The following is a 13,667-nucleotide window of genomic DNA, read 5'->3' on the forward strand; positions in this document are numbered from 1 at the left end:
ATATAGAAAAGATTTTTCTAGGAGATTTACTTTAGAGTTATATATAAAAATGTTTTCTTAAGTAATAACTAGCTTCAATTAGAATGTCTAAATATATCAAGTAAAATTAGTTATTTATTGACTTCTTTAAATTGGCAAGTTGACCGAATTTTATGGGTATATTCACTACAAACCCTCACGAGACTACAACTCGTCCTCTATGGTAAATTAGGGGTTTAAAGTCTTGTTGTATATACTAAATATAACTGTAATTCCTATGAAAGTGAATTAAGATTTTTAATTTTTTTTTCTTTGCTAAAGGACTAGCAAAAGTTTAGGTTTGGGGGTATTTGATAATCACATTTTTATTATAATTTTATACCCTCATTATCTATTTTATATGATAAAATATACCACTAATAATTATTTATCTTTAATTACAGATTAATGAAGAATAAAACTCAAGATCTTATCTCTCAATAAAAGCCTAATGAATTAATGAAGAATACAAGCAAAAGCTAAAAGTCAAAGCCGAAAAACCCAAGCAAGAGAAGAAAATCAGCCAGAAAATGAAAAAACAAGCCTATCGATGCTAGCATCGATGGCAGCATAGATGCCGACATCGATGCCATGTTCCTGTTCCAAATTTAAAGGTTGATTTTGATTATCTTGGGGCTCAAATCTAATCTAACGACTCTCATTCATTGTTGTAGGATATAAATAGTGGTAGAGAGTGAGGGGTTGAGGGGGTGTGAAAAATTTTATAACTCTATTTGGAGAGGAGGGTTACTCTTAATTGAGAAGACCTTCTAAATTTATAACTTTTGTTACAATTAATAAAGAATTTTTTTACCTCTTCATATTTTTCTTTTCTTCTCTTTATTTGATGATGAAGATGAAGATGGAGATGAAGATGAAGATCAAGATGGAGGTTTGCTTTCGCCTTGAGGCTAGAACCTTATTAGGATGTAAATTTCTTCTTTGTTAATATTATTTTTATCTTTTCACTTTATTTTCTTGTTAAATAGCTAAGAGGCTAGAACCCTCTTGCCTTAGATTTATTTTCATGCTTATAAAGTAGATTTACTTTTATGTTTTTTTCTCGTATTTAATTCTTACAATTTATTTTGTAGTTTAGTTATTGTAATTTATTTTATAGATTAGATTTTATTTTCTTGTACTATTTGCCTTGAGGCTAGAACCCTCTCGGGATTAGTTTTTTACTTTTGTTTATTTTTTATTTTCTTTGATTCGCCTTGAGGCTAGAACCCTATAGGGACTTGCCTTTTATTTAGATATATAATTAATTCATGTAAGAACTCTAGAAATTGTATGAAACTAGCTTTATTTCTTTTATAATTTATAATCATTCTCTTATGCTTAAAATGTTTATGTTTAGGATATTTAACTAAAGAACTAATTGGTAGAAGGAATTCTAGAATTACTATTTAGTTGTTATTCTTTTTATGAGTAATGATTTTACTTCGATGATAATTTCATAGGTTATACTTTCTTTAAGTGGTTTGATAATCTATACTTAATAAATCTAAAGTTGAATGTGATAACATATTTTATAAGTGAGATTAGCTAGTAGATTCAATTCTAGATTTCTCATATCTTTAATTGAATAATATATCTCTTACTTTCTTAATTTTTTTTAATTATTGATTTTTCTCTTATTTGTTTCTTGATTTTATTTCTTTCATCTTTCTTTCTTTTCTTGTTGATTACATTTATTCTTTATCATATCCACTCTCAATTATATTTTTGTTAAGCACAATCACTCTCACTCTCTCTATCTCTTCGCAATCACATCCATCAACCCTAGTTGTTACACACACATAACATAAGAACTGATACTAATTATCTCTTACAAACACCTTCCTCGTGGGATCGATAACTTTTTATACTATAACTTGATTGGTTGTGCATTTGTAACTTTTGGACATCATTTATGCCCCATCAGATGCACCCCACGGTGACACACTAGGCCGAATGAAGCCTTTATCTAAAAGTTCTTGCAATTGCACCTTGATCTCTCTTAATTCAGCAGGTGGCATTCGATAAGGAGCCTTAGAAATAAGACTTGTACCAGGTACTAGGTCAATTAAAAATTCAATCTCTCTATCTTGGGGCATTCCTAGAAGTTCTTCTAGGAATACCTCTGGAAATTCTCGGACAATTATATCTCTTCTAAGCTTGATTTTCTATCATCAAATATTTCAACTAAAGACAAATAACTCATACATCCACTCCTCTGCGTTCGATGTGCTTTAAGGGCTGAGATGATTTTTAAGGGTTCTTAAGATTTACAGCCCTCAAAACAAAATTCTGGTTGGCCAGGAAATTTAAATACTACTCTCTTTTCTCAACATAAAATTGAAGCATGATTTAATGATAACCAATCCATCCCCAATATGACATCGAAATCATGCATTTCTAGCATCATTAATTCTATAGGGAGTTCCTTGTCGAGAATATTAATTTTACCCCTACAACCTTGATTTGATACTAATATGCTACCCTTAGGTGTACTAACAAGCAATTCTTGTTGTAGGATATCACATGATAATTTGTTTCTCTTAACAAATTATGCAGCAATAAAGAAATGTGATGCACCAAAATCAAAAAGTACTCGAGCATGAACCAATGCAAAAGTTAGTGTACCTGTCACCACATCTTTGTCTGCTTCCGCTTCCTTTTCAGTCAAGGAATAAATTGGGGCCTTGGCTTGAGGATGCTTGTTCCCACTACTGGGCTGGCCGGTGTGGAAGGTATTCCGAGATGAATGCTGTAAGGGGTAGTTTGCAATTTTGTGATCTTTCTGTCTGTATCTCAAACAAACTCCAGTATTTCTCTAATAGTTTTTCACTTCATGTCCAGGTTTATGACAAGCATAACATCTCAAACTTTTCTAGTTAGGAAATTGCTCCTCTTTGTATCCAAAATTTTGTTTTTTGTTTCTCCAATTTCTATTTTTCTCGCTACGATTTTCTGGCCAGAACCACTTCTTTGGGTAGGAGCTACTTGTCTCATTCTTTGGTTTTGCATCAATCTTATTTTTCTCAATTAACAATGCTTTCTTTAATACTTCTCCATATGTAGGGAGTTCAAATGCACTGACCGTCTTACGAATGTTCGGTCGAAGCCCTTCTTCGAAGTGACAAGCTCTATCCTCTTCCTTACCCAACAAGTGAGTAGCAAATTTTGATAGATAAGTGAACTCCTCTTCATATTCAGCTACCGTCTTATCACCTTGCTCCAATTTTCAAAATTCTTATTCTTTTTCCTTGCGAACAGTTGAGGGAAAATACTTTTCATAAAAAATCTTTTTAAATTCCTCCTATGATATCTTGTATGCATTCTCACCCAACATCGTAACCTGCATTTTCCACCACCCATAAGCACAGTCTTTTAACATGTACACTGCATAATCAAACTTCTCCTGTTCAGGGCATTTCATTTATGTGAAGATTTTTTTCCATTTCATGTATGCATCCGCATCATTTCACTTATCGTTTGATTATGATCCTTATCTCTGTTAGGAGGGGTTTGCTCATTACCTGTATCCATATCTCCCTATAAGTAATAAAATGTTTGGGTCAACTATTATACAAGAGATAATTTCTAAGCCCATCACATATATGCAATTCAAGTACTTGTAAAATCATCATCCAAATAGTAACACAAATCAATATTACATGCTAAAAGTATAGTATTGATATTTACCTTTTGAGTTCATACACATATGCGAGTACATGGGTTTAAAAATATACATGTTTTCTACCAAAAGTCCTATATACACCAAAAGGGTAACTAAGAAAACCCATGCACTGTTCTTACAAAATTATGCTACCGGCTAAATTCTACTCTGTTGAGCAAGAGGAGTTCCTAGAGCTAGACTCCTCCTCAATTGGCTCGGTCTCCTCCTAGTCCTAGTTACTATCAAAGTCAGACATTGGATCTAGATCGATAGCACTAGTCCCTAATCCCTCAAGATTTGAGGTATGCACCAATACCCAGGATATTTGACTCACCCTCAGAGGAGGCAATTCCTTGGTCATCATTAGAAATCTTGGCTACATGAGACTCCATACCAGAGGGGTCGGATGAAATCATAATGATTTCATAGGGTGATGACTCTATGGGAATAACTTCTACCACTGGCTCGTACTTATCTAAGGGATTAGTCTTGGACTCGGAAGAATATACTGATATGATCTCTACTAACTCTATATCATAGGAATCTGTTATCTCATGATCAGCCAAAATCTCCTCTGGGTCAGTCTCGTATAGCTAGAATAGGTGTCTTAGGAATTGGTTGATGAATGTGTCTCCGCCATCCTACAAAAGGGGGACCATCTATCAGCATACTAAAATAAAAGGATAAAAATAAAATAAAATAATCAGGTATTAGGAAATATTTGAAAATTCTAAAATAAAATAAGTCAACTAAATCCCATATGTACCCTCCTTAAATATGTAAAAGGCCTTACTATAAAACATTTATATGCATACACATATGTACATATGTATACAAATATATATGTCACATAATTGATCCATACGATAACACTCATCTAGCGTATATACACTATGCTACGTGCCCTACAAGACTTCTAACGTCGAAACCTAGGCTCTGATACCATCTTACTTTCACACCCCAAAACTACAGCAAAAATTCATAAATACAGGTTAATCGACAGCAGTGACCCATGCACAAGACAAGTCTCATGCACGAGTCAAGCCTGGCACTTCATATCACATAGTTTATCTCAAAACATTTAAAACCCAGCTGATGATAGAAGTTCGGAGCAACTATATATATATATAATCGGTACTTATAACCCACAAGCTCACCGTTATAAGCATTTTACTAAATAAAGCACATTATTGACTGCATGTAACATCAAATAGGAGGCTATCCATATAACGCCTCTTAGCAAAGCGTCATAACCAAAAGTTCGGCTATTATGTAGCTATGCCAGATCTGAAGAATTTAAAAACAACGGGGTGAGCTAAGGCTCAGTGAGAACATTTTCCACTAGAGTTACTAGATAACTAACAAAATAATAATAAATAATTTACAGAAATAATGAATTATAAGTTTTGCACCAGAATTCAAAAAAAATGCAAGTATGGTCCAAACAACATACTATTGATATTTTTATGGAAGAATGTAACAATTTATATTTCCTTCTCATTTGCAAACTAAATACATTGTACTATATTCCAAAATCAAACCCCTTTTTAAAACAAGGTAAATACCAAGAAAGAAATAGACTATTAAATTTGTGCAAAAACCAAAGCTTTGTTATTTTCTCTATTTCACAGTCAATTGTCAGAATCTTAAATTTCGATGAGTCATCCGTGAATGTGAAAATTACCTCATATGTCACACTAAGGCTATGAATTATAGCCCAGTAGCATGGGAATGCGTAAAATGTACCACATAATAGATAATTCTCAGGAATCGAATGCACTTATTACTGCCATAGGTTACTGGCCAAATTTAGATGGGCCAGGACAGATTTCAGAAGGGCCAATATAGAGAGGCTAAATAAAGGTGCATTCACCATATGGCAAGCAGAATCACTCCATAGTGGACTTTTAAGGATTTGAAAATATCGAGAATCACTTATCAAATTAGAAATACCTTGCTGATCAGAATTTATAAATATTTTTAATTAAAGTGGACGAGGGTAAAACTCATCATCCTAATTAAAATAGTTTACGGATTTTACTTTTTTGTACTTTTATTAGATACCAAGCCATAGAAAATCTTTGAATCTATTAAACTGTCAAAACACGTTCAAAATATTTATTTTATTCAAAAGCTTTCAAATAAAGCAATACCTACTATTATTTAAAACCGCATGAGAACCAAATTCAATTTTCATAGTTCATATAATAATACGGGTGTATCTTCTCTTTGAAAAAAGCGATCCTCATGGGAGCTTGAGGATAGGTGATTCTCATGATATCTTGAGAATAGTGGTGTGAAGCGACACGACGGAGCACAGGATGGAGCGTGGAGCGAGGTGAAGAATCAATGAATCGAAGCCTCAGTTTTCAGCCTCATGAGTCGACTCATGTGTATGTTTGAGTCGACTTAAGAAATCAAGCCCTGTTAGCAAAACGTCTCTGACCAGTCAACTCATCAGTTATGATTCGACTCATATGAGGTCATGAGTCGACTCATATGAGGTCATGAGTCGACTCATAACTGTTCATGAGTCGACTCATCGGAGCTTTCCAGATTCGTTAAGGATTCTGTTTACGTGTTTTCCTGTTTGGGTTTGGTCTGGTTATTTACCAGATTGCCACCACATTGTAAACCCTATAAATAGGGACTGTTTAGGGTTTTAAACAGAGGAGGAAAAGCCAAGATGTAGATCTAAAGGGTTTTAGGTCTAAGTGAGATCCTAATCAAAAGGATTAGGGTTTAGATTGTGAGGATCTATGAGATCTTAGAACCAGAGAGGGAATTAAGAGAGATTCTAATCATTGTATTAGGGTTTAGAGAGGAATGAAAGGTTGTTCTCGATTCTAGTGAGATTGTGAGGGAGAGATTTGTAATAATTGATTCTTCATAATCTAGAAAATGTATTTTCCTTCGCCATACTGAATTGTTCTTGTGTTTTAATTATCTTCTTCTCAACCCACCTTTTGGTAATTCTGCGACCAAAGGGTGCTCGCACAGCAACTCGTATCAAGTTGGTATCAGAGTAATCAGATCCGGTGAAGGGGCATCCTGTGTATGGTCCTGACTCGATCGCAATACAAGAAGCTTAGCGAGATCTTTTTCTTTGGAAGGAGTTCAGAGATTAAGAAAGAAGAAGATGACCGAAGTCAACAAAGATGGAGGGGCTCGAGAGTTTCCTCAGCTGAATTTCTAACTTGAATGTGACTTTAATTTTCTAAAGGGGGTACCCATGATTCGGGTGTATCTTCTCTTTGGAAAAAACAATCCTCATGGGATCTTGAGGATAGGTGATTATCATGATATCTTGAGAATAGTGGTGTGAAGCAACACGACAGAGCACAGGATGGAGTGTGGAGCGAGGCGAAGAATCAAAGAATCGAAGCCTCAGTTTTTAGCCTCATGAGTCGACTCATGTGTATGTTTGAGTCGACTCAAGAAATCAAACCATGTTAGCAAAACGTCTCTAACTAGTCGACTCATCAGTTATGAGTCGACTCATATGAGGTCATGAGTCGACTCATAACTGTTCATAAGTCGACTCATCGGAGCTTTCCATATTAGTTAAGGATTCTATTTACATGTTTTCCTGTTTAGGTTTGGGCTGGTTATTTACCAGATTGCCACCACGCTGTAAACCCTATAAATAGGGACTGTTTAGGGTTTTAAACATAAGAGGAGAAGCCAAGATGTAGATCTAAAGGGTTTTAGGTCTAAGTGAGGTCCTAATCAAATGGATTAGGGTTAAGATTGTGAGGATCTATGAGATCTTAGAATCAGAGAGGGAATTAAGAGAGATTCTAATCATTGTATTAGGGTTTAGAGAGGATTGAGAGGTTGTTCTCGATTCTAGTGAGATTGTGAGGGAGAGATTTGTAATAATTAGGATTGAGAGGTTGTTCTCGATTCTAGTGAGATTGTGAGGGAGAGATTTGTAATAATTGATTCTTCATAGTCTAGAGAAGGTATTTTCCTTCGCCATACTGAATTGTTCTTTTGTTTTAGTTATCTTCTTCTCAACCCACCTTTTGGTAATTCCACGACCAAAGGGTGCTCGCACGGTAACTCGTATCATATAAAATCAAGTTGATTTTTTTCATATCTTGTACGAAATCAATATCGTATTATGGCTTAGGTCATAACAGAAGTAGATCAAATCACCTTTGACTTTATATACATGAAAATGATATATATATTCTTTTCCGATCATAAGATAAATCAAATATAACATTCATGCAATTTTATATTATAAAATACGAGTGAGAAATGAACTCACCTCTAGTGGACATGACTTCCCCAAAATATTACTTTCCTGGATATCAACTAGATCCTATAATATAATATATAAGACTAACTATTAAATCAGGACAAACAAATATTACTAGTAGATCAATTCATAATCTAGAGCCAAATAAATTCAAATATAATAAATAATAATTAAAATCTACGATACATATGAGTTTATTGCTAACTTTAGCAATTTATCAAAATTTTATAACTCTCATATAGTAGCTTTTGGACTTCCTATTAATTTATGATAAGGTAGGGGGTTATAGGAATTAATCAAGCCCCAAAAAAATTGTCTTTTATTCTTCAGACTGGGCTTGTTTACAAACAGAGCAAATAACAGGGGCCTATACATATTTTTCCTATTCATATATGATCCTAGAGTTCTCTGTTAGGGTTATTTACAAATCTTTGTGGCTTTTAGGGACTTAAAATGAATTCTTAGGTCACAACTCTCTATCCTCCACTCAAGAGGGCTTATTTAGTAAAGCTAAAATAACTTAGGGGGTCTTGATAAAATTTCCTCCCTTTATTTATCTCTATACCTGATCGTCTTCCTCCTTCATCCTTTCTTTCTTTTCTTCTTCTTTTTTTTTTCTTCCGTTCCTCTTTTCTCTTTCTTTTGGTTGGATCATTTGAGGCATCTCTCTGATCGTCTTCCTCCTTCATCCTTTCTTTATTTTCTTCTTCTTTTTTTCTTCCGTTCATCTTTTCTCTCTTTTTTTGGTTGGATCATCTGAGGCATCTCTCTCTCTCTCTCTCTCTCTCTCTGGTGGTAGGACGACGACATGGAATTGCCGGCGACCTGGAATGGCCGGCGGCAAGACCCCTACCAGATCTAGGGTTAGTTTTTCTTTTCATTATTCTTTTTTTTCTCTCTAGTCAATCACATACATCTTAAACACATAAAAATTCTCTTTTGCAAATTCTAATTTTTTAGCTCCATAATCATTATAAGTTATTATCCTTACTCTTTCTATTTTGATTCAAATTACTAGAATTTACTATGCAATTTGAAAGTGGGTTATACCTTAATGATTGGGATATTGATTTGTTGTCTTGGTCTTCTTTTCTCCCTTCATGGGCTTTCTCTAACTCCCAGAGAGTTTGGTTGAGGATGAGAGGACATTTTTCTCTTTTTTTTCGTGGGTTTTTTTCATGTTATATTCCTCTGTTGAGGAGGTGCCGCCCAAATCATAGAATGACTTTTAGCCATTAAAACACTAACATGACAGTTAATCAAGAGTTAGGGGTGAAATTCACAATAAAGCCCTTAATTAGTTTCCTGAATCTTTATTTTAATTTTTTTCTCCATTAATCAAATTTTAAAGCACTAATTACTTAGTCTACTACAATATTTTTGTGCACATCTGAGAATAGCAAAGATGATGCTATTTATAGGAAGTTATTGAAGATATTTTGCTAATTAACCGATTGGTTTATCTGACACAGTATCATTGCTATACACTTGCCCGCTATAGATTGGTCGAAAGTAGAGAAATGTACTCATGATATTTAATATGATGGCAGCAGAATGACTGGATTGGGGATGCCGTTTTTGGAGAGTCATCGTGATATTTGGCAATGCATTAAATGCGATGGCGATTTGGTGACGGAGTATGAGCATTGCACTATTTGTTATTAAATGTGAACACTATTAATAAGACTGATGGCCATTCTTTTTTCTGGGCTGTCTTACTAAACTCTATTCGAAGACATTCTTCGATTTGACTCGGGCTCAACTGCGGAGATCGACTTGAGGATGCCTTTCGTCTTGAACCTGGTTCGCTGAGACGAGTCAGCTAAATTGACCGCTCAGACTCGGATTAGATATGTAGGCCGTTTGTCTAGTCCTACTACTTCCCCTACTTGTCCAGTTTAAGGACATAGTGATTTTAAGTGTATAACACTATGGTATTAGTGTAAAAATAGATATATCAATACAACTTGTAGCTTATTTTGTTGCAGTCCCAGTGGACATAGTTCAAGCTCATCTTTGACTAGGATGTAACTCATCCATTTTTCGCACACGTTAACAAATTAGAGTTCAACTTGAAAGCAATGAGGGTACCATCGTATCTATAGGTTGTCTAAAAATCACTACAAATAGTTGATCCCCATCAAACACCAATGATGGGAGTTATAATTTGACAGCTTTCAGAAGGTTACAATTTGAAAACTTTCACGTAGATCGATGAAGGTTACAATCTGATGATCTTCACAACAACTGAAGAAAGCTCTAATCAACAGCCTTCACAATCAACATCGAGAGTTACAATCTGACGACTCTCATATTTTCAAAGAGCCAATGCAAAGATTACAAGATGACGGTCTTTGCAATGCTCTAACAAAAGAGACTACAAATTGACTGTCTCTTTAAATCCAGACGTAGAGCTCACCTCTGCGTCCTAGATTCAAAACGCAGAGCTCGTGGTCGTGTTCCAAACTCCCAGAAGCAAAACACAGAACCCGTAACTATGTTCTAGAATGAGATGCAAAGCTCAAAAGCTGCGTTCCAACTTCAAAACACAAGGGTCATCCTTTCAGTCCAAATTTAAAATGCAGCGTGACCTGTGCATTCTCAGCCGCCAACGCTGGTCCTAACTCTGCGTTTCAGTCCCAGAACACAGTGTTCATGCCCAAAATACAGATTTTGTGTTTAACTCGTTCAGATACGAGTTAAACGGTTCTAAAACCGTTCTCCCATGATTTTAGGGGGGATTACACCCCTTAAACCACTTGAACGGTTTCCAAACCGTTTTCCATGAAATAGGGTCGGTTATACCCCATTAAGGAGAGATTTTAGGGGGTGGTTACACCCCTAAAAACCTTATAAATAGATAAAAATTAAGCTGATTTGGGGGATCTTTGATTTAGAATTTGGGAGATCAAAACGGCACAAAGGAGAAGTCGGCATTCTTGGACCAAGAGCATCCTCTGCAACAGAGAGTTCTTGGAGCTTTAATCCTTGGCTTATTAATCGATTTTTAGTTCAAATCAACTCTTTTTCAAGAGTCTAAACTCGCTCTGAGTTATCAACTCGTCAAGAGTTTCAAACTTGCCACACAAGTTTTCCTCAATGTTAATCAAGAGAAATCAACCACGTTCTACAAAGTGAGACGTTCAGATCATGAAAGGAGAGCAAACTCGACGCGAGCATTCGAGGGAGGCACTCCATCGCTACCGTGAAGAATCCAGAATTAAACAAAGGGGAGGATTTATATTGATCATCATCTCTTTTGTAATCGAAAATTCAAATTGTAATCAGTTAGAGATCGGAAATGTTGTAAACATTTTTTTTCTAAGCAGTTAAAATGAATAAATCAAGTTCAATTCTTTCAATTGTCTTCTTACAAATTTTCTAACAAATAGTATCCAGAGAACTCAACAGAGCTGGAATATTATTTCTAACTTTATTTTTGAAAAGGCAGGTAGGGTAACCTAACCAGCCAAATCCTCAACAACACACTGTCTCAAAAACAAAGGGACAGAAACAGACCAAAAATAAGAGGACGAACAATCAACCGACTTAGCTAGGGAGTGAGCAACACTATTACCAGTGTGCCTTACATAAAAAACTTTAGAGCAGCCAGTAATAGTCAGACCACCGCGAACTTCATCTGCATTAGGAGCCAAGGAAACAAAAGGAGAAGGAGAGTCCACTAAGAAGACAACCTATAGGGAGTCAATTTCTACCACTGATATCCTCCAGTTCATACGCCAAACAAAGTGAATTCCTTCTAGGACAGCCAACAACTTCGCATGATCCACAGACATAAGACCCCTGATCCCCATAGTAACCAATCACATGTCCATGGTGATCCCGAATAACTTTTTAAAGGGGAACTCACTAGCACGTCAATAGATTAGTTATAATATTTATTTATTTTTTATTTTTTCCAGTGCCAGAAAATCTTGATTTAGCAATGGCTAAGTAAACCCCGGGATTTGGGATGCGTCTTTTGCAGTCTAGACTAAGATGAATAGCACAAATGCATATTACTATGTCTAATAATTTGATATTGGGACAGACACGTTATATACACAAATCAACCCTTGGCTTTTTTAATCAAGGCTCCAAGCTCCAATCACTAGGCCACTTGCAAATGTGTTATATTGTTTTTTTTAAGCCTTGTCGAATACTAATCTAAAATAGAATTGCAGTAAGTTTAGAATAAAATTAAAGTAGGGAACAAAATTTCACTGTAGCCACTTTTTCACTTTTTATTAGCGAAATCGACTGTAGCAAGTTTTATTTCGTGAAATCGACCCGGTTTCTCGCCACGTCAGCGCCGTTGCGAGAAATCGGGTCGATTAATTTTTAATCGGCTTCGTAAACAGTCGGGGTTGCCAACCCGACTGTTTAGTCCATCGTCCGCTAAGAGGTTAACTAAATGGTCGGGGTTGGGAACCCCGACCAATTCGTAACAGAACTATTTCGAAATGGTCGGGGTTCCCAACCCCGACCATTTAGCAGAGCCCAGCTAGTGCTGGGCTGAACCACAGACAAAATGGTCGGGGGTGGGAACCCCGACCATTGGGTCCCCACCCCCGACCATTTAGCAGAGCCCAGCTAGTGCTGGGCTGAACCACAGACAAAATGGTCGGGGTTGGCAACCCCGACCATTTAGCAGAGCCCAGCATACATCAGCGATGAAATGGTCGGGGTCGCCAACCCCGACCATTAGCAGAGCCCAGACGCAACGCCAGTGTGGGTGCACAAAATGGTCGGGGTTCCCAACCCCGACCATTTTGCAGACCCCATTCCAGCCCACATTTACCTGGAAAACTCATACTTCCTGTAGTACAAAATGTAATCATAAATAACACATGCTAAAATACAATCATACTCCTGTTATCAATCCACAATACAATCACAAACACAAATATAATACGTAAAATTCATATTCGCAAAATTAACATTATATCAAATCCATCGCAACACAAACAACATATCAAGTCCAAATTGCAACTCAAACGCAAACATCCTATCAAGTCCATCGAAACTTAACAAATATCAACAACGCCCTTTCCCCTCCCTCTTCCTCTCCCTCTCCCTCTCCCTCTTCTTCCTCTCCCCCTTCCTCGATCACCTTCGACGTGAGCTCGGATAAGTTCCTCGTCCGGTTGTGTGTGAAGTTGGGAGTGCATGACATCCGCGTCGTCTCGAACCGCTTGTGAACATCCGGCCTGAGTCTGCTATGAGCCGCCAGCTTTATCATGCGCACAGCTTGATCCTGCCCCCGTGTGTCCTCGTCGACGTCGCTGACCATACTCAATTGGTCGCTCCTCCCGTCCATCACGGCTTGCATGACGCGTCCTCTGAAGAGCCGACCGTATCTTTTTTATCATTCGAAGGAACATGTTCCCCGCTCTTGCTCGGTAGTCGTGCACAATGCGTTATGTGCCATAGTAGAAAGCTCTTCGAGCTCTTGTACCTATAAAATAAAAACCGAAAGAAAATTATTATCAAGTGGATGGTGAGAAAAGAAAACTCAGAAAATAATTGTATATTTTTCTTATACACTTACCAACTCTCTCTCGACTGGGCCTCTTGGTATGTACTCCTTCGGGGCTTTGTTTTCCTGAAATATCCACCGGCGAGTAATCCCCCAATACCACCGCAGGTACACACCTAGGTCAGGTGCATCAGCCCTCTCCATCACTACATGTTCCTTCCTTAATTCCCACCTATTGA

Source organism: Asparagus officinalis, chromosome 2, assembly GCF_001876935.1.
Source record: "Asparagus officinalis chromosome 2, Aspof.V1, whole genome shotgun sequence".
In the NCBI taxonomy this organism is placed as follows: domain Eukaryota; kingdom Viridiplantae; phylum Streptophyta; class Magnoliopsida; order Asparagales; family Asparagaceae; genus Asparagus; species Asparagus officinalis.